Raw genomic sequence first — 23202 nt, 5'->3', positions numbered from 1 at the left:
TTCAAAGATGCTTGGTCCTTGGAAGAAAAGCTCCAACAAACCTAGACAGCATGTTACAAAACAGAGACATTACTTTGCCAACAAAGGTCTGTCTAGTCAAAGCTCTGGTTTTTCCAGTGGTCACGTATGGATGTGAGAGTTGCACTATAAAGAAATGAACTGTGGGGCTGCAGAAGACTCTGGAGAGTCCCCTGGACTGCAAGGAGATCCAACCAGTCCATCCTAAAGGAGATCAGTCCTGGATGTTCATTGGAAGGACTGATGCTGAAGCTGAAACTCCAATACTTTGGCCACCTGATGTGAAGAGCTGACTCACTGGAAAAGACCCTGATGCTGGGAAAGACTGAAGGTAGGAGGAGAAGGGGATGACAGAGGACGAGACGGTTGGATGGGATCACCGACTTGATGGACATGAGTTTGAATAAGCTCCAGGAGTTGGTGATGGACAGGGAATCCTGGGTGCTGCAGTCCGTGGGGTCACAAAGAGTCAGACATGACTGAGTGACTGAACTGAACTGAACTGATGGTGGTTTCCGCCTTATGGCAGAAAGCGAAGAAGAATTAAAGAGCCTCTTCATGCAAGTGAAAGAGGAGAGTGAAAAAGCTGGCTTAAAACTCAACATTCAGAAAACAAAGACCATGGCATCCAGTCTCATCACTTCATGGCAAATAGATGGGCAAACAATAGAAACAGTGACAGACTTTATTTTTTGGGCTCCAAAATCACTGCAGATAATGACTGCAGACATGAAATTTGGATGCTTGATCCTTGGAAGAAAAGCTATGACAAACCTAGACAGCATATTAAAAAGCAGAGACATTACTTTCCCAACAAAGGTCCATCTAGTCAAAGCCATGGTTTTTCCAGTAATCATGTATAGATGTGAGAGTTGGACTATAAAGAAAGCTGAGTGTCGAAGAACTGATGCTTTTGAACTGTGGTGTTGGAGAAGACTCTTGAGAGTTCCTTGGACTGCAAGGAGATCCAACCAGTCAATCCTAAAGGAAATCAGTCCTAAATATTCATTGGAAGGACTGATGCTGAAGCTCAAACTCCAATTCTTTGGCCACCTGATGCAAAGAACTAACTCATTCAAAAAGACCCTGATGCTGGGAAAAATTGAAGGCAGGATGAAAAGGGGATGACAGAGGATGAGATGATTGGATGGCATCACCAACTTGATGGACAGGAGTTTGAGTAAGCTCTCGGAGCTGGTGATGGACAGGGAAGCCTGGCGTGCTGCAGTCCCTGAGGTCACAAAGAGTCAGACACATCTGAGCAACTGAACTAAACTGATGGTGGTTTTATTCCTAGGTTTTCTAAGGAATCTCTATACTGCCTTCCATAGTGGCTGTATCAATTTACATTCCCACCAACAAGTACAAGAGGGTTCCCTTTCCTCCACACCCTCTTCAGCATTTATTGTTTGTAGGCTTTTTGATGATGGCCATTCTGACCGGTGTGAGGTAATATCCCACATTGTAGTTTTGATCTGCATTTCTCTAATAATGAGCGATGTTGAGCATCTTTTCATGTGTCTGTTAGCCATCTGTATGTCTTCATTGGAGAAATGTCTGTTAGGTCTTTTTCCAACTTTTTGATTGGGTTGTTTTTCTGGTCTTGAGTTGTATGAGCTGCTTGTATATTTTTGAAATTAATCCTTTGTCAGTTGTTTCATTTGCTATTATTTTCTCCCATTCTTAAGGTTGTCTTTTCACCTTGCTTATTGTTTCCTTTGCTGTGCAAAAGCTTTTAAATTTAATCAGGTCCCACTTGTTTACTTTAAAACATACCCATAACTTAAAACACAGTTTAAACGCACACACATACACAGCTACAGCTATTAAAAAAAGATGGGGAGAATTAATTCCCAGTGGTGCAGAAATATTCCAAATTGCTTGTAACTATGGTACCTACAGTTCCCTATGGTACCTCGAAGTTCCTTGATAGCTCAGACAGTAAAGCATCGCCTACAATGTGGGAGACGTGGGTTCGATCCCTGGGTCAGGAAGATCCTCTGGAGAAGGAGATGGCAACCCACTCCAGTACTCTTGCCTGGAAAATCCCATGGACAGAGGAGCATGGTAGGCTACAGTCCATGGGGCTTCAAAGAGTTGGACACGACTGAGCAACTTCACTTTTCATGGTACCTATAGTTAAACATCTGGATTATTTATTTCACTTATTATATTATGAAGGTTAAAGACTACATCTTAAAGTCACATCCATGACTTGGCACCATATCTCATACATAGTAAATGTTCTATTACTATTTGGTGAATAAACGCTAGAAAATCCAACAGTTCAATCTTCAGTTTAAATTAAAATTCTCATTAGCTAGAAGCCCAAACTATTATTTTTTTTAGTACTGGGTATGGAAAAATTTAAAAAAAAGAAAAAACAAAAAACAAAACTAAAAACTCCTGAAGAAACTGTTCAGGTCAAGTCCAGCCTGCTTTATTTATTTATTTATTTATTTTTTCATTTATTTTTGTTAGTTGGAGGCTAATTACTTTACAATACTGTAGTGGTTTTTGCCATACATTGACATGAATCAGCCATGGATTTACATGGAACCATTAAGTTAGAAGCAAAATGAATCTAAAGCAGAGTGAGTGCCACTAGTCTACTAAATCTCAAAATTGACGTAAACTAACCATAAGTGTTTAGTTGATGATAATACATTATTATTAAAGAAAAACAACACGTAACAGAAAGAAAAAAAACAAGAACTAAAGCAAGTCTGAAACTTCAGTTCCAAAGCCACTCATTTTCATTTAAATGAAGAAGAGCTAAGAGTCTTTTTCTTCCCTACATGCCCCTTAATATCCATGAAAATGCTTATGTGGTGTTCTTTACTGTATTTCACGATGGCTTACACATTTAAAACTTTTAAACTTGTTTGCATGCATCCAAGGGAAATATGTTTCAGCAAATCCACAAAAAAAGAATAGCATTTTAAAGTGGCATTTAAATTTACAAAGCTGTTAAGCCTGCTAACACTATAGCACAAAATACTTAAGACAACATAAATGACAAAAACAAACATCTATGTTCCTACCACCCAGCTTAAAAAAGTATAATTTACAATACAATGGATGTCTCCCCTCTTACTCTTCTCCTAGATAAGGTCCTCATTCCTTTCCTCTGGAGAAAACTCTATTCTGAAGGTCAGAAGACCTCATCTGAAAACTGTCTTGACTTGTTTCTTGTTTCCTTTGTGGATTTTAAAAGATTGATTCAATTTAAGAGTTTTAAGACATTTGATGTCTTCTATTTCTTCCTTGATCAGTTTTCCCAAATTAAATTTTCTTGGCAAATTTTCCAGTTCTTCTAAAATTTAACATTTTATGGCATATAATTTTTTATGGTTTTCCTACAAATTTTAAAAACTCAACTTCAGTATACTTATCTCTTCATCATAGTATCATTTATCCCTGCTTTTTTTTCTATCATCAATCTTGCCAAAAAGTTCTTTTGCTTTTTGTTTGTTCAAAGGAAAAACTATTGGTAGTTCAATCCTCTTTATTAAATTTTTTTTTTTTTTGCCTTATCTTCTTCCTTCTACAGATCTACTCTTTTCTTGATTTCTTATATTGGAAAGCAAATTGGATGCGTAATATGTCAGTTTTGAACTTTTTCTCTCTTCTTGTATGAGCATTTAGAGCAATGATAACCAAGTGCATTCAGTATATCTGAAGTTGGATATATAATGCTTTCACTATCCCTTGATTCTAACAATAGCTGCATTTCCATTATTATTTTTCTTAAGGCTATTTATAAATTCTTTATCTTTAGACATATGTAGCTTTTAAAATCACTAGCAATGAGGAAGTGCTAACTTAAAAGAATGAGATACCACTACTCATACTGGTAAACATCAAACATTGTTGATGAATGCATCTTGAGAAATTATTCAACTGGGAAAAACATAAATAAAGATGATATACTGCAATTCTGTTAAGAGAAACCTACGTGCCAGTGCGGAAGGGGTTGGTTAAATAAAGCATAGCGCAGTCTAATACAACAGACTACTGAAGTGACTCTATAAATTATAACTACATGGATATAGACAGAGGTTCACAATGTGAAAACAAACATACATTTGACAGAGTTCACTTTGGTTTCCACACCTACGTATGTACTAAAAATGCCAAAACGTTAACAATTACCCTACTCAGAGAACTGGCAGCAGGGTGACTGGTCCTCTCCCCACTGCCCGAGGCCTAACGTTGAGACGTGATCTAACAAGGTGTTTTGTCCTGTTTCTCAAGTAAATGCCAAATATGAGTTTGTCAAGTATTTCCTTCTAATAAAAAGCAAAGCTGAAAGTTGAAGCTGTCCTACTTCAGGAAATAACATATTTCTAGCATTGTATTAAGATGCACCATTGAGTTGAAGCATGTTTTTATGGACAACTTAGGTCCTCCTGGTGGTATTCCAAGCGCAACCTTAAAAGCATCAACTGGAAAACATCGCCACCTCCTGGTTTTTAAGACAAATTACATCCAACACTACCACATTTAGAATTTTCCAACCAGGAAAGAAGGAAACCGCAACCCACGCTAGCCAGTGTTCTTGTCTGGGAAATGCCATAGACACAAGGGGGCCTGGTGGGCTGCTACAGTCCCTGGGGTCACAAAAGAGTTGGACATGACTTGGCAACTGAGCACACCGGGAAAGATGGTTTAAACTAAAAGGGCACAACAAACGCTGTTACCAAAACAAAGCAAAAATAACCCTAAAAGCTAACAAAAAGCCAAAAGAATAAAATAAAACTGGGAATACAACAAAGTAGATTCCGGCTACTTGTAAGTGTACTTAAGCTGGATCTGAGGATACGGTGGGTGGGTCCTCAAAGGTTTAACCACAGAACCACTCTCCATGGTTTGAGAAATGGCAGGCAGAGACAGAGACTGGATACAGTCCAGTTGCAAACACACTGTGAGCCCAGATGGTGTCCTAGGGATCGCTCTCTCCTACGAACAAGACATGCCACCCAAACTAACTGCATATTCCTTATAAAGCTCCAAAATAGCAGTTTAGGAGAGAGACAGTTTGTGTTCCTGATTCCAACAGATTACTCAACCATCTCTCACTACACACCTGTGACCGAGATGGAGAAAGGCTAAAATTCTGCCTTTTACAAACAGGGTCTCCTTTCACACAGGTTTAATATTATAGTACAGCATAATCCTTACAAAGAGGGTGCCGCCCTAGCGTTCACATTTAGGTGTGTGTCACTGGGTAAGTTACCTAACCTCTCTCTTAAGTCCCAATTTTCTCTTCCGAAAAATTGGTGATAATATCATCGTATCCCCCAGGGTGTTTTTAAGAAGTAGGGACTAATTATCTGTGTTAAGTACACAGCATACAGCGTGTATTCACTAAATGGTAACTATTACCATTTAATAGATTCACTGGTATAATATTGTAACCAGATGGTATTAATGAACTGACACAAAACTTGAGAACAATCATATTAACAGGTAGGAAAAAAAAAAAAAAAACCAGACCATAATAGGTTAGGCAGGGGTCAGCAAAATAACAACCAATGGGCCAGGCCCTGATTTTTTTTGAAAAGTCTTACTGAAACATAGTCATGCTCATGTGTTTACTTAATGACTATGTGGCAGACATGAGCAGTTGTTAAAGTGAAAGTGAAAGGCACTCAATGGTGTCTGAATCTTTGCGACCCCATGGACTATACAGTACATGGAATTCTCCAGCAGAATACTGAAGTGAGTAGCCTTTCCCTTCTCTAAGGGATCTTCCCAACCGAGGGATCGAACCCAGGTCTCCCGCATTGCAGGCAGATTCTTTACCAGCTGAGCCACAAGGGAAGCCCAAGCAGTTGTGACAAAGACCAAGAGACCCACAAGCCTAAAGCAGTTACTATCTGGTCCTCTAAGAAAAAGTTTGCAGATCCCCAGGCTAGTGCAATGGGGCAGTATCAATAAAATAACATCTAATGTAAAAAAGTTTACATTTTTATTAAGATGAATAAAACATCTGTATACCATGGTCCTTGATTGGCTCCTGGTTTGAACAAAACAGGTGCTAAGATCTGAATACGGTAGATAATTTGAATATGTTAGATAGTATTAGGGAACTGCTATTAATTTTGCTAGGTCAAATAATAAGAGTGGTCATACAGACGATTATGCTTCTTTTTTAACATGCATATTGAAATAGTCAAAGGAAAAATGCCATGTCTGGAATCATCATCTGAACTCAGTAATAAACAGATTTGGTAAAGTTTCAGATGATCCCCTCAATATCTGGAATCTTGCCACAGGAACCAAACAAATTAGGACAATTTCAGTACAGAATAGATCTGGATCATAGGTATAATTTTAAGACAATGAAATGCCATATTACTGCCTCAACTCTTAATAATGATTAAATCTAGGCAAAAGGATATAAGGGTATTCATCACACTGCTCTCCCTACATTTCGATCTAAACAATGTCCATAATAATTTTTAAAAGCTGTTTAAAAAGAAAAACAAATTTCCTCACGATAGGCCACATTAAGATAATGTGGGCATTAATTATATATATATATATATATATATTTTAAAAGAAAAACCAGATCAGATAAAGTATTCAGAGCAAAGGAATTACTAGCCTCTCTGCTACTAAAACATCTAGAATATCCTGATCTTATCATTTAAAGAGGGCACTGATATCCAGATACCCAGAGGAAAGTAGGATGGCGTGAGATACAAAAATAGTTGTGTGAGGAAAGTCTCAGAACATTTAGCACAAGACAGCAAAGACAGCAGTTGCTTTCAAACGTCTGAATAAAAAGGAAACTGAAAAATCCAAATGAAGGCCCAGAGAAGGAGACCTTATGAAACCACACCAAAAACCAAATACCTGCAAAGCAGGAGGCTCCATGGAAGATAAGTGGCCAAAAAAACAGAGTCAGGGCAAGATAAACTGGAGTGTTATACAATGAGTCTTTTATTAGGTAAAAGATGTGACTAGATGGTTTCTAAGATGCCCATCTAACTTTCAAATCCCAGGATTCCAACATCTTAGATGAAGACATACTCTAGACACATTTAGGAATTACATACTACATTTCAATTTTCAGTCTAGAACTATTATGTAGTTTAGTTAAATTGACAACCCATTCTGAACTTCCCACTTTTCCTTCAACAAGCACTTGCATTCAAATGGGCAATAAAGGGAGAAAGTTGGATGCAGTGAGGAGCAGCAGCTCAGGCAGATGACCAAACTGCAGAAGCTCTGTCTAACCTGCTGACATCACACTACGAAGACATTTCTGGTGTGGCCCAAAAGCTTACACTTTACACCAACAGTTCTCGGTGTTGGCATTTTTGTGTTCTAGTCACAGGCAGAAAATTGTATTAACAATATGCCTGGCCACAAAAATCCTTGTATATTCTAAAGGAAAGGATTCTGAAAAGGATTATATAGTATACTACTCATATTACAAAAAAACAGTTAACAAATGCTTAAGTAAAAGAAAAAGTATGTACAAAACCATAATTTGTTGTTATTCAATTGCTAAGTCTTGACCGACTCTTTGTGACCCCATGGACTGCAGCACGCCAGGCTTGCCTGTCCTTCACTATCTCCCAGAGTTTGCCCAAACTCACATCCATTGAGTTGATGATGCCATCCTCTATCTTCACTACCTCCGACTTTTTCTAAATACTAATTCTGAAGACTGGTGTCAGAATAGTTATTACAATTTTTAAAAATCTACATCAAGAGAGTTACAAACGCTGTTTTTCTCTAGTTTTTATTTTACGTTGGAGCACAGCTGATTTACAATGCTGTGTTACTTTCCAGTGCATAGCAAATGATTTAGTTACACGTGTACATATGTCTATTCTTTTCCAGAGTCTTTTCCCTTACAGGTTATTACAGAGAAAGCTACTATTTTTTAAACAACGCTGATGGTTGCCAGCAACCATCTATTTAAAAAATCAGTAAGGAGAAGTATATTTTATGTTTCAGTCAATAAAAATATCTGTGATGATGCCTAAAAGGCAGTGGAGGAAAATTTAAACAATGCTGATTTTCTAAATGAGTGCTTAAGTCACTGGTTTACACCATCATAAAAAGTTCCAGTACAAAAACAAATCTGTCTGCAATGCTGGAGACCTGAGTTTGATCCCTGGGTTGGGAAGATCCCCTGGAGGAGGGCATGGCAACCCACTCCAGTATTCTTGCCTGGAGAATCCACATGGAAAAAGGAGCCTGGTGGGCTACAGTCCACGGGGTTGCAAAGAGTTGGACACGACTGAGCAACTAAGCATTTTGCAATTTAAGAATACATAATCTGATACTTATCCTATATTAACAATGTTTAAACAGTAGCCTGTTTAAGGGTTTCACTATTTTAATATGTACTAAAATGTACCTGTGACGTAAGAAAACTTGGGTGTTAAGGTGTGGACTCTAAAATGGATGCTATGTGACAAGGACTGACTCTAAACTGTGCAAAATACGAACAACACTATTTACTCACCAGACGACTGAGTTGAGGGATTAATGAGCACCTCACAAATTCTAACAGTGTGGGGTTCAGTCGCTAAGTTGTGTCCGAGCCCTTGATACCTCATGGACTGCAGCCCACCAGGCTCCTCTGTCCATGGGATTTTTCAGGCAAGAATACTGGAGCGGGTTGCCATTTACTTCTCCAGCACAAATTATAATGTGCTCTATTAAAGTAACATTACACTAGGCAGTGCTAACATTAATTTAACTAATGTACTATTATAAGAGGAAAAAGTATATTTTGCTGAATACAACTTGAAATCTGGGGATTCAAACTCAAAGATAAGAAATCTGGCATAAAGATTCCTTACTATGTAAAAGAATTTTGGCTAGATTTCTTAGTATTTCAAATAAGCGGTCTTAACATGTGATTTTTACAGATTATATGTCATTTTCTGATTACATAAGAAATACTTAAAGAAAAAAAGTCATCTATAGTCCCACCACTGTGATAATTACTACTGTTTTTCTATCTTCGTATGGGCACATGTTTTGAGGCTGCTAAGTCCACATATTTATTTGTATATACTAAACAAGGTTGAGCTCAAATGCATATGCTGTTGCATCTAGTCAACACAAGATTTTGTAAAAACATCTGCAACTTTTGCTAAGAAAAATAGCAACACTGAATTCATTGATTTTCCTTGAACACTAATGAAGGAGAACTTTTCAAATATTAATAGTTATATTTACTCTAGGCTAATTGCCTCATATCTTTTGCTCATTTTCCTTCTGAGATATCCTACTGATTTTATAAAAGCTCTTATATGTAAAGAAGTATCAGTCTTTTGCCTGCTTGTGCTATTTCTTCTGCTAAAAATGATCAATGCCTATTTCTACACCTGGCTCATTCCTACTTGTTCTACAGCTTAGCGTTACCTTCATTCATAATCAGTTCTACAACAATAAACGGTAATCTGAGCATCAGGCCCCATCCGATCCAGTAGTGAGGAGACGGCAGAGGGGACAGCAGGCGTTCTCAGCGAGGCCAGCAGTGTGAACTGTTCAGACGTGAGGAAGGGCCAGGAGACCGGCTGGAGACGCAGGGAGGGGTTAAGTCCTGCCTTCCAGACCATGTTAAGGAGTTTCACATTTATCCCAAGATAATGGTGGGCTAAAGAGAAGCAAGAAATGACATAATGTATTTGCTTTTCATGAGACTCTATTTATTGCCATTTCTTTAACAAGAGAATGGAATGCAAGGCAAGAAAGGGGGGAAAACTCAGTCAGGTCCGCTGCTGCAGTCCCGGTGAGAAAGGCCAGCAGTGGGAGCAGGGTGGATGAGGACGCCAAGCAGCAGATCAGAGATTTCTTAGGAGACAGAGGGGACAGAGCTTTGTGATGGATATGGCGAAGAGGAAAATGGAGATGGAGTATGACTTCAGGTTTGCGGCCTAAGATACCATCTATTGGGACAGGGACGCTGGAGGCAGAGCAGGCTTGCAAGGGGAGATGGGGAAAGGAGCAGGGGCTAAGGATTCTGTTTTTGACCTGTTGATTTGAAGGAACTTGTGAGACATCCACGGGGAGAAACAGAGAATCAGATAAGAGTCCACTGCTCAGGACAGGCCTAGGTATAGACTGGAGGTGAAAACTTAGAAACCCACATGTAGAAGGTAATTAAAAGCACGCTGAATAAAATAAGAAATCAAAGGTACTAAGACCTCTGGTCTCCAAGACTGAGCCAGGGCATCCATTACCATGATGAACACCCTGAGACCCATGACCATGCTGCTGGGGACCCACTACACTCACACTACAGTGAAATCTCATATTTCGGTGTCTCCATGGTAGACAATAAGCTCCTCAGAAGAATGATCAATTCTTACTTGTTTCTGAACCCAAGTCTTGGCATAGGTCCCAAGGCATGAAACACATTCAATGAAGTGTCTGTGAGAGGTTAACTGTTAGCTTGAGATTATTAAAAAGCAGTATCTCCACACACACACAGAGAAACAAGTTTTAGGAGTCCAGGCTCTGCAGCAGATTACTTGGGTTAAATCCAGACTCTACCACTCATCAGTCACATGACTTGGGCAAGTTATTTAACACCTTTGTGCCTCAACTTCCACATCAGTAAAATAAGGCGGATAACAGCACCTAGTGCCAAGTGTCAGGAAAACTAAAATTTCATGCAGAGCATTTAGCATAGTACTTGTACATGGTAAGCATTCAAATTTAGCTATTCTTATTGTTACTATTATTATCTTCTTCCTTCATCTTCCATGGATAGAGAAATGTGCAAAAATGGAAAGGATTTCCAGTTATTCATTGTGGTCCTCCAGCTTTGGAACACAAAAACAGATCATGTTGCTTCAGGTCTAAAAGCAAGGGTAAAAATAAAACAATTTTGATGTATCTGGTAAATGATATCAGTATTTAGAAAACAACTAAATTTAACAGTGAATTAAAAAAAAAAGACCTAACAATAACAAAATCATTTCAAACCAAAACAAAAAGTAGTTGTTGACTATGTTGGGGTTTTTTTGGGGGGGGGGGGCAGTGGGAATATGGAGGAGATGGAGATAGGAATTGACAAGAAGAAAGAGTCTGACCGAGTCTACAACAAGTTACAAAACAGACATCTGCTAACGTGTACTTAGCTACGTACCTGCAAAAATAGGAAAACTATCATTTAAAAAATCAGGAAGTTTATCTTTTTTACAGAGAATCTTGATATCTGCCTTAAGCTACCCATGATAAGTAACTACAATTTGTGACTAATCTAGTCATTACGCTGATGCTATTAACACAGCAGTCTTTTTTCAAGATTGTCATTTTCTTTGCAAGTAAAAATGTTAATTCATAAAAAAAAAAAAAATGTTAATTCATGAGGTTGCTAACAAACTGAATAAACCCTCTTTCAGCTTGTGGCTGGTGTCAAGGTTGGCATGTATAAAGATAATTTTTCTCCGTATCCTAATTTTTATTTCAAGGGTGTGAATGCAGGATTCAAGCTTGAACTTCTGACGGCTCATGAAGAATTTAATCCAGAGAAAGCACTGCAAGGTGAAAACACAACAGGTGGAATTTCCTATTTTGACAGTTTCCTTTCAACCACTTTTATAGGCTTACCTTTCATATGAAATGTCTGTTCTAATGGAGACAACCTGTTTAAGGTCTGAGTCATGAATGAGTGCCATTTTAAAAACAGGAAGGTAAGATTATGAAATTAGCTATTTGGAAAATAGTATACAGAGGTCAAACTTTTCTAGTTAAAAAACAGTTTTTGCTATTTAGTGGGAAAAAAAAACAACCCATAACATTTAAATAAAAGCAAACAGGACTACAGGGTGACTGCCTTCCACATGTTAGCACCAGTAAGAACGTCTTGTTTTGCTCAGAAATGAGCAGATCTTGCACTGACTGAGGGCTGTATCTCTCAAAAAAGACAAATGTGTGCAACTCGGCCAAAGAGCAGAAGAAAGCCACAAAAATGTTCTGACTTAGAAACTTCTTCAAATTCAATGTGCAGAGGACGGCAGGGCACAGATTTAAAGCTAGCACAACGCTAAGTGAGTAACTGATGATAACGTACAAGAAGTGTTCTAACAGAGAACACACAAGAGCGATGAGGGGCTTTTCTGATGGGTACACTGGTTCTTAACTTCTAAGAAAAAGCCCAAACAAAACAAAATAAAAGCTGTAAAGAGGCACAAGCCCCAAAGATATTGATTAACTAACCTTTGCATGGCCCTGATTTTAAAAACATTTCCAAGTTGTTTCTAATGGGGCAGTCGGTTGAGAATCACTGGGCTGAAACGCCACAACAGGTCAACAAAATGATGGAATTTCCCTCTCAGGAGGTCCTTAAAATGGGTTATAGTCTCATATCAGGGCTGTTTATCATAGAGAACATCAAGATTTCCGCACTCTGTTTCCCATGCGTTGTTTCCTTAACTCGGATTCATGCATTAAATTGTCACAATCTGCCTTCTGCCTCTGCCTGGGATGAAATGTTACAAAAGAACTGCTCCAGAGCATAAAGCACTGGGAATCCCTGATTCCCCACATTCTTCCTCACTATCCCCTGTCCTTGGCTTCTGAAGCACCTTTCCTAGGTTCTCCTCCTATCTCAAATATTGCTCTGTCTGCCTCTTAAATCATAAATTCTTCAGGGAAGTCCGTGACAGTGCCTTAAAAGCTCAACAACGGGTTCTAGAGGGCAAACTCCCTTGGAATCATATCCACACTAACCTGGATAGGTATCTGAGGAAGCCACTGTTTTCTTCATATTTTCAAAAGGATTTAAGATCCTTGAAGATTATAAATCATTGCCTTAAATACTTTTAAATTTAAGCCTTCCAGGCTTCAATCACTATCCATAAATTTTGGGGTCTTACTTCAATCCTAACCTATAAGAGATTGAATCTAGATTCCTATCTGTTAGGCATATTCATTGAGCTAAACCAATGTATCCAAAACAAATAATTAATCCCCTCAGAAATACTTGCTCAGAATAAAATGGTCAGGTAAGGAGCCCTCCTGACAGTTGTCCTCTAGTGGAAGAAACAGACAACAGACAGACGAGCAATGAGAATAATTATAGAATGTGATCTGTGTTACAAAGGGAATGACGAGAGAAAGTGCACAGTGATCCAGGAAGGCCTCTTAACTGCCTCGGAAATGACAATTATTTTTAAAAGGAGCTCTTGAAGGCTGAGGAGGAGCCAGTTATATGAAACCCTGAGAGAAGAGACTCCAAGCAGAGGACACTGCAAACGCAAAGGTACTGATGGTACTCAACTGTCTACAGACCGCAGGCGCTGTGAGTCTGAAGAGAACGAGTTCACATACACGTGTATCTTTGCAATGTGGCTTAGTAGCTGGCACTTGGGTCATAAACTCAGTAAGTAGTTGGTGAATTAAATGCAGAAGGACACCTGAAAGAAAGAACTGTGGAGGTGGGAGGCTGCTAAGTGGGAAGGGGGTGGGGGAGGAACGGACTGAGAGGTTGGGGCTAGTAGATGCCACTATTCTATGTAGAATGGATAGACAACAAGGTCCTATTGCATAGCAGGGAACTATATTCAATGTCCTGGGATAAACTATAATGAAAAAGAGTATAAGAAAGGATATATGTATTTGTGTAACTGAATCACTTTGCTGTATAGCGTAAGCTACTAATAACACAATATTGTAAATCAACTATAGTTCAATTAAAAAAAAAAGAATTGTGGGGTTGGGGAATAAATGGGGAGAAGGAACATTCTCCAGTGAAACAAAAAGAATCTTAGACGCCTCAGCTATTCAAGTTCTCCAGCAGAATTCTATTACTTTCTTATCTCACATTCTGGTCTGTTCCACTTGGTGCTTCCAGCGTCTAACAAGGCATTACCACTTTCAGTTAAAAGTCCCATGTTCTAAAGGGTAACCGTGTTCCAGGAGTTTTCACAAATACAGACGTATAATACATATCTGATGTAAGGAAGGAACTATTTTGATTAAAACACACAGACCAACCCTTAGCTCTTCTGGTATATATTCCCTGTCCCTTTCCCTAAGCTACACTGTCGATTTCAGCCCCAAGGGTCCTAATTCATCCATATCCTAAGTTCATTTCAGGGTAGCTGGTTACAGACTAGCGACTCTGTCAGTTACCTGTAGCACAGCAATCATCGGTTTGATAATAAAGCCATTACTCCTCTCTTTACAAAGTGAGAGTGAGGATACAATAGAGATAAATTATAGTTTCAGACATTTGAAACTCTTCCCATTTAACAGGCCCCAAACAAAAAGCCTAGTAAGAGTAACTTTAAAGGCACACATTATTAATATATACACAAATTAACAATCATCCAAGTAGGTTTACACTATGCATTGAAGTGGAATTTTCTAGATTACTGGCCAGCCAAAGATTTTCTCTAAAGATTTACACTGGCAATATGTTGCTGTGATGATGAAAAAAAAAGCGTTATTCACAGATTAATATGATTTTTTTTTAATCAGCTGTGACTGTTGAACCATGTCATATCCCTTATCTCAGCTTCTCCCCCACAAACAAAAAAGAGGAGAGAACTGAATTAAGAAATCTGGTAGACTTTTGAGATGAGCACACCAGGTTTGTTTCAGGAAGGTCCAATGAACTGGTGACTGTGTCTTCTACATAGCTGTGGCTCCTACCACCACCCTAACCTGCCACATCCTGGGATGTGGTCAACCCACAAGCAGTTAAGGGAGGCTCATTACAACCTCACTAGGCTGCACATGCATACAAGAAACTGGAGATATACAAGATGTTCACCAAAGCCATAAGCAGGTGAAAGAAAAAAGGTTTTGGGGCTCAACAAAAGTATTTGGCAAATTAAAAAGAAAAGGTTCTTGTTTCATAAAAGCTGCAGGTTCCTCATGAACCTAAACAGAGGTTCAAACAATGACAGAATCTATTAAGTGTTGGCCACATTCACAAACCAAATGCCCATCTTCAGATCTGCACTTTGGGGTTACACACTGGTTTTATTATCTTCATGTGTGAAAGATGGCAACATCTGACCCTGAAAAAGGGTGATGTTGAGAACACCAGGGAAATATTAACCATGTGATAGAATAAAACACCTAGCTTTTATTCTGGGCAATAGTACTGACACCTTGAAGACCTGTTGTCATAAAAGTTCCCAACACAGTCCTCAGAATATCTAAAATTAAAGGATACATACATGTGCATGTGTGTATATGTATATATATATGAAACAGCCAGGATCATTTCCATGCTTATTTCAATATTTTTTTAGATCTAGAATCCATGATGGCTATAGGAATTATGTACAATATTACATCAATACTTCCTCTATTGTGGCCAATGTAGTTATTAGTACTCAATGAAATCAACAGTATCAACTAGATGTCACTCTCTTCAAAAAGGAAAACAAAAGTCACACCTCTAAACACAAACATATTTGCCAATCTGGGGGAGGGAGGGTTATAAAAACCAACTAAAACAAAAATTGCACAATATGGAAGAATTATAAAATTTTACCCCTGAATATTGAAAGCAAAACATACTTTTAATAATGTGTTTTATATAAACTTCCATGTCTTATAAAAAATATTATTTCAACTAAAACCTAAGACCTATACATTAGCCAAAAATAGGAGAGAACAATTTGCGATTTATTATACTTAAGCAGAAATATTCATTTTCTAGTCAATAATTTCAAAGGTCCATAGAGCTAAAACATTTGGACTTAGCATTAAAAAAATTAGCCACTTCAACAGCAGTCTAATAAACAAAGATCTATTTACCAGGTTATTCCCTGATTAGGCAGCCTCAGTATTTGGTGTCAACCTTATCATAAACAAATAATCTTGCAATCATCTGCAGTCATCCCTGAGCCACTTGGATTATCAGAGCAGAGCAGCAGTTTCAGCTACCTCTAAAATGACAAGAAAGCTACTATGAAGAGCACATTTATACTGACACAAAAACCTCAAGCCAAATGGGCTGACAATGACATCAGCAAGTTTCAAGTTTACCATCACCTATGGTTATACAAGTAAAAAACAGTGTATTCTAAAGAAAGACTAATTCTGCTAAATGAAACCATTGGGGTCTATTCCTTTTATTCAGAAGTACCATACAACTAAACAAGCAGTCGAGTCCACAGGGAAATAGCATTTCAATAGCTGCAACACGGTGCCAGACCAGCCTTTGTTGGCCTTCCTTTTCCAAGAAACAGAGATGTCTCTTTTTACTGAGTCCATCTGCCATAAGTGATAACCAGATGTCTGTGTGACGATTCAAAATTAAAACAAAAGTCCTTCCCCCTCCCAAGACCTAAGAGCAGAGATGAGTCCAACAGGCAGCACTATAAAGCGTTTCAATGTTTTAACAGCCTCCGAATGAAAGAGACAAAGCGGCTCCCCTTTAAGGTACCACCCCAGCAAACACCAGCCAGCATCTCTTCAGCTAACTTCCCAGAACACTGTACTAAGTGCCTCACACTTCCTGATCACAGCAACCCTGTGAGGTGGTACTAGTATTAACCCCATTTGACAGATAAGAAACTGGGGAATGGAGGCAGTGGGAAAACTTGCTCAAGGCCATCCCACTAACAAGCAGCATCGCCACCAACTGAACATAGGCAACCTGTATCCAGAGTCCCTGTAAGCGCCAAACAAACCCTAGTCTCAAGAAAGTACAACAGATTTTGATCAAAATTGATTTTACAATGAAAACTGTTAAGTTATCAGAAGGAAGAAAGTGAATGCCTGATTCTCTGAAACCATGTCATTAATAAAAACAAATTCTGACTTCTTTTAAAATGTCCTGAGTTCTCACCTACTGAATTACAAAAAAGTGTATCATGTATCAGTGTCTATGGACAGCAGTCTACGATGGTAACGATGACAATTAAAGTACCAAGAGTCATCCACAGAGGTCCTGAGAAAACCGTCCATAAAGATGCAATCTGATTTTCAGTATTCTTTCTGGACAGATGAATACTGCATGGTCAAAGTCGCCAGTCAAAGTTTTATGGTGCATTTTTTGGGGGTGAAATTTTAAACAGCTTCATTATGGACTCACACATGAAGGCTGATTTGAACTGTCCCAGAATTCACCTTAGTATATTGGGGTTTTTGTTTTTTAGTATTCAGTGGGATCCCCAGCAGCATACTTCGCATTACAAAACAAGCCCTTTAAACCAAATTGTGAATTTTATCGCCTGTTAACTACATGAAAAGACCAGATGGGTACAATTTTTGATATGACCTGATTTCTTTCTACTAATGACACAGTTCTAGAATCTTGTTTTTTCACAACTATACAAACATACTCACTCCATTTTTCTTCTAAATCAAAGGTTGTGTCACAATACAAGAATCAAATTTGTCTACATGGCCTGGGAAGACCTCAGATAAATATACTCTTTTACCCTTTTGAAATTACTCAAAGTGACAGTCATGGGACAAGAGCAAATACTGTATCAACTCAAAGCAGTGAACCATTAGTTTTATTATTTGAATTGGTCAGAAAAAAAAAAGCCATAATCAAGTTTGAGAAATTTTGCTGCTTAGAATATACAGCCAATATAAAAGTTTAATTTTAGGCATCAGGATTAGATTCCTAACTAGATTAGATGTCTAAAGGTTCCCTTCATCTACTAGATACATCACTGAAAGGAAAGAAATAAAATATGTATATCCTTTAATTAATGTTAATCTTCAAAACACACACACACAAACATACAACAGGGTGGCAATTTACAGTCCTGATCCCCAAGAAACTTCTAATTTACCAGGCATGATGAAATCCATACACCAGTAGTAGAGCACCAGGAAGCATATAATAAAGGATTTAAAATTCAGATTTGTGTTTGTCACGTTCTGGTGTCATTTCCCTGCTATCTACAAGTGCATAAAATGTGCCTGATGAGAGACACCTTTAATCCAGCTTTATACACCTGACCGTGGCATCAGATGTATTAAAGATACAAAAAATACGGGTATAAATTGCAGGAAATCTTTATTTATTAATTCAAATACCACAATACAGCTAAATTGCCAAAGCACTACCGGTTTTGAGAACATTGTGGAAACATTCTACTATTATCAATTCTAAAATCCACTTAAACTTTATTTTTCATAGCAATAATTATTCATCACATGGGCTATGATGCAACAGAAAGAAATCAATCACTAGGTAATTATATGCCTCCTTCACCAAAAAACAGCACTGATACCCACCTTAACTAAATTATACAGTATTTGCTGATTTTTAAATAATGTGCCACATCCATGCTAAGAAAGAACACTCTCCAGAAGTTAAGAAGTTTTCAGCTGTAAATTTTCCATTTATTCATTCTACTCTATAGCAAATTCTATACATTCTATATACGCATCTACAAAAATTTTGATATGACAATTTCCCACATATGAAAAACAACTGTGGGATTCACTTAGTTTTGCCCTCTAATTTGGCAAAGCATAATTTCAGTCAAGTACTCAGATGCAAAACGATCTGAAAAGCTGGATGTTAAGACAAGGTTTTTAGAGTACAAATTATGAAAATCTAAGGTTCAATTAAAAACACAGAGCAGGCTGTACTAGATCTTTTATCTTTTTTGTTTTTAAGTGACTACATCTTCAATTACAGTGTTACCATGTGGACTTCTGTAACACCTTTTATTCCTAAAAGTTCAAATATTTTTACATGCCTTATTTCAGTACAGTCTTGATTCTCAGCATAAGGCTCTTACCTGTCATATTGTACAACCAAAGCTGTTGGTTCAGAATGAGTACAGAACATCTGACATGAACACTCCATTCTCAATATAAGCAGAGGGATACAGAAGGAAAATGTAACAGACAAAGTAACATTAACGAAAAGGATTCACAGGCCAAGGATATATGTTGGAAACTCCCTAAGAAACAGAAATAATACAAATAGTATAAGAAATCATTTTTGACTGGGACATGATTAGGTCAAGAGAGGAACCAAGACAACAGGAAATGTTGCGAGTATTGGAGCAGAGGGCAGAGAGAGCAGGGACTGTTAATAAAGGTAAAGGCTTGGGCTTAAATCCTTTTCCTCAAACACAGAAGGGGTAAAGGAAAGAGGCAGCAGCAATTAAGATCTACATGAAGTGAGTGTGACGGCAGCCCTGGGGCAGAGGGAACTCACTGAATCTCACATGAAAAGAGAACATCCTCCAGCACCTCAAGTGCCATCATCCCCCAGCACAACCTCACACAAGAGAGTAAGCCAAAGTCCTTGACTCACTAATCTACAGATGACAATATTAGGTTTTTCTTCTCAAGAGGTTTAAAATGCAATTTTAAGTTTCCCAATGTGTATACTTCCCGGGCTTCCCAAGTGGTGCCAGTTGTAAAGAATCTGCCTACCAATGCAAGATGCAGGTTCGATCCCTGGGTTGGGAGGATCCTCTGGAGGAGGGCACGCAACCCACTCCAGTATTCTTGCCTAAAGAATCCCATGGACAGAGGAGCCTGGGAGGGTGCAGTCCAAAGGGTTGCGAAGAGTCAGACATGACTGAAGCAACTTACCACACACACAACATTTGTATTTCGCGTCTTTGTTAAAGGTATCTGCCCACCTCTTTGCACATATATGAAATTGGTTTAACAAGAGATGCTGCACCTCAATTCCTTGAAAATACCCGAGTCAAAAACTCGATTCTGACATCAACCAATCAAGAACACAGAGCAGCAGATCATAAGAGTCTCGAAGACTGATTTTGAGGGCAGAGAACAAAAGCAGGGGTTTTGGGGAGCAGGATGAAACGTTTTTGTTTAAGACAAGTCAGACTTAGGGGAAAAGTAAGAGTGGAAAAAAATTAAAGGACAAACAGAAACTGTGGTTGACATCATTGCTTCTGTGATTTATCAATTTTCTTTTCATCTTTAATCTTCAACTAAAGAGCTTTGTTCCCGTTGGACACAAAAATAGTATTACTGTAGCATGCATATATGGCCATTTCAGTACGCCACAAGAAAACCTCATTTACTGACCTAGAAAGGTTTGGGAAGCATAAAACCATTAAATAGAGGCCTAAGGCCTAAAGAGATGGCACAAACTGGTAAGCAACATATCAGCTGCGAATAATTCTTTCAACTACAGAGTGATGATAAAAGTCCTTTTTCGATTTAACTGCCATTTTCTCAAACTTTCCAAAAGACTGCCGATTATGCTAGAATAGCTAAACCTTCTCATATTTCTCTTTTCCAATTTTCCCAGGGAAAATGTCATTCTTTCTGCAAACAAAAAATCACACCAAGCTTGTTTCCTTTTCTTTCCTTGAGCCAATTTTAAGTCACTCTCCTTAACCCTAAATACACAAGCACACGCTGGTCAACTGCCAGTGTCTCTCTAGAACTGCGGGTGACAGATGCAGTCAGAGAGCTCACAGACGTGGATTGGCTGTGGTCTGAATCCTATTGCAATGAACACACTGACAGAGCCCGCAGAAGCACATCTCGACAGAAGGAGTTTAAAAACCGTCATTTCCAATCGAATTTACTTTTAGATCTCTTACTGGCTATTATGCTCCTACCCCGGTTCTCAACCTTGCTTAGCCCTACGTCCTACCCATTTTATCCTCCTCAGTTCCAGATCCTTCATCAAGCCTAATTCTGGTTAATACTACTACTACCAAAAAAAAAAAAAAAAAAAGGCGGGGGGGGGGGTGCTGCAAGCATTGCCAAAAGTAGGAACCGACCAAGGTGCTATTTGGGAGCGTTCCCGTCGCGGCCGAAGCCGCAGGAAGTTTTCTGGGAAGCAACGGACCCCTTCAGCATCTTTGCACGATCTCTCTTCCCCTGGGTGAGGGCTCCACAGAGAACGATGGGGAATCTCCCTTCTCCAGTCTTTCCCAGTGGTGGCTAACCCAGAAAATAAAAATCTCTCTTTTCTTATCCTACACTCCTCCGGATAACGTTCCCAGGCAGTGACGCCCCACCCCCACCCCGTTATCCCAAACGAGATCCCCAAATATCACCCCGTCTTCCTAAAAGCTGGACCCTCCCTCGGCCGCTGGACCAATTTCCCGCATCGGAGGTCCTCTCCCCCCCGCCCCGGCATCCGCCCCCGCACACTCCACCAGCAGCACGGCCGCGGCTCCGCACAAGCCCGCCCCGCGCCAAGACGCCCCGCAGCCGGCACTCGGGCAGCCCCGAAGCCCGCGCTACCCCCCGCCCAGGGTCGCCGACCGGGTTACCGTGGGAAGAGCGGGCGGCGGCAGAGGACGCGGCGGCAGCGCTGCTGCCGGTTGCGGCGGACGCGAAGGATAAGCTGGAGGATAAGGATGATGATGAGGCGAGCGCGCTCCCCAGTCTCCATGGAACTCCCGCCCCGGCCGGTTGCTAGGAGCCCCCAAGGCTCGGGCTCCGTCTTTCGTGCTTTGTTGTTCCGGGTACAGGGCGGCCGCTGCTTCCCCGCGACAATAAATAGACCAGACGCGGGGGAGCATAGAGACAACGCGCGGCGGCTAGAGCGCCGCCGAACAGGGCCCTCCTGAGTTCCTCGCTAGCCAGTCATATCCGGCTCTCACTGCTCCCGTCACTTTCCCCCGCCCCTTCCTCCACTTTCCCTTCCTCCTTCCTGGTGTCCGGGTCGGGTCGGCCCGGCCTGCCTAAGGGCTTGACGGGGTGGGGCTCATGGGGAAAGGTGTGGGCTGGGCTAGACTTCTTTTGCTTGAGAACCGCTTGGAAAGATTTCGAAAAAACTGTGTATCCCTTGTATATTTTTAGCTAGTACTTACACATGAGTACGTCATTTCTGGCATACAGTGTAATATAAACGGACTTTGGTTTTTTTTATTTTGAGGGGTGGGGGTGGAGGGGGGCAAAACCTTGCCACTTCTGTTAGCCCATTCAGTTCATAGAAAAGGTCCACCATTCAATATAATTAGCGAAGCTGGTCCTCAACAACTAAAAATTGTTTTCTAATTCTGACGAATACATTTTCTGTCTTGAAAAAGTCCGACTTCGCTTTTTCGGTTAAAACAAACGCGTTAATTTACGTGATCAAGCTCTCGTGAAGGAATGCTAATCCTAGTCCTAAAATACAGTGATAGGATATGATAGGTAAAAGAATGGATAGATGGATGGATGGATGGATGGATGGATGGGTGGATGATAGATAATGCAGGGGGGTTAGGTCACATTTCTGTCGCCTGTCCGTTTGGTATTCCATACTCAACTTGGGTTTGCGGTCAGGACTCTGCCTTGGAAGCCGGGAGGCACTTGAGAGGCTTTTAAGCCGCGTAGCCGGATCCAAGAGGGATGGGAGGAGGGAAGAGGGCGGCTGCACGCTGGGACCGGGGTGCTGGGCAGGGGCGGCGGCGGCTCTGCTCACACGGAAGCCGAAGCCGGGCGCTTGAGGACTGAGACCCTTCCGCGGCTCCGCGCCCAAGTGGTCCTGGAATGACCCGGGGGGCTCCGAGAGGCGCACACTTCGCCAGTTTGAACGGCCGCGCTGGGGCCCTCGGGGCCCCTCGGGGGCCACTTGAAGCGTGCCGCCTGCGAGAGCGAGACAGGACTAACGGTCCGGGAGCTCCAAGTAGCGGCGCGCATACCCGCCGCGCCCCGGAGTCCCACTCCCAGGCCGGCCGGCGCAGGCCTCTGCTCAGAGTTGGGCTGCAGTTAGAAGCCTCTCCCTGGATGAGGCCAGCGGGCAGCTCTAATTTAATAAAAGGCCCTACGGGACTCATGAATACCTGGCCTCTGGTTGGTGTGCATCCGGCATGAATCATGCTAATACCACAGTCCTTTTTGAAAGATGATGGGCTGACTTCTGAGGGGTTGGGGAGTAGGCAACCATTCGAGTATTTCACTACTTACGGGGTCTTCAAGGATGCCTATAGATCTTTTCCTTCCCACTCTGAATATTCAGTAAAATATGTGAGCATTTAAAGGCACTGTATAATTATGGAACTTTGATCTGTTTCAGTTTCTATACTTATTTATTCTCTGAACAGTATTAAACCATTATAGCTTGTGTTAGGTGTAATGAAGACAGCAAGCAAGAGGCTGAGTTAGAGGGTCATGTCTGTGGAGTAGTGTGGAGATGACTTTCAGGAGGTAACCTTTCAGCTGTTATCTGAATGGGAATGGAAGGGCTGCACCGTGTACCAGGCAGAGGGAACAAGACAGGCTAGAGCTATCTGTGTGGGAATAGTAGCCTGGATGGGGCATCATGATCAGTGC

At 40.3% G+C, this 23202-nt stretch overlaps 1 protein-coding gene across 1 annotated transcript in view; it reads right to left on the bottom strand.

Annotated features, from left to right (window-relative positions):
* TBPL1 (TATA-box binding protein like 1) overlaps positions 1–21438 on the bottom strand; it is a 35424-nt gene extending 13986 nt beyond the window's left edge. Inside the window, exon 1 of the mRNA XM_043888167.1 lies at positions 21213–21438. The gene's annotated coding sequence lies outside the window, so the exon portion shown is untranslated. The remainder of the gene's footprint in view (positions 1–21212) is intronic.
* Between the last annotated feature and the right edge of the window lie 1764 nt (positions 21439–23202).

This window comes from Cervus elaphus, chromosome 26, assembly GCF_910594005.1.
Source record: "Cervus elaphus chromosome 26, mCerEla1.1, whole genome shotgun sequence".
Classification (NCBI taxonomy): domain Eukaryota; kingdom Metazoa; phylum Chordata; class Mammalia; order Artiodactyla; family Cervidae; genus Cervus; species Cervus elaphus.
The sequence above is the reverse complement of the archived record's forward strand: the minus strand, read 5'-3'. Positions and strand labels throughout refer to the sequence as shown.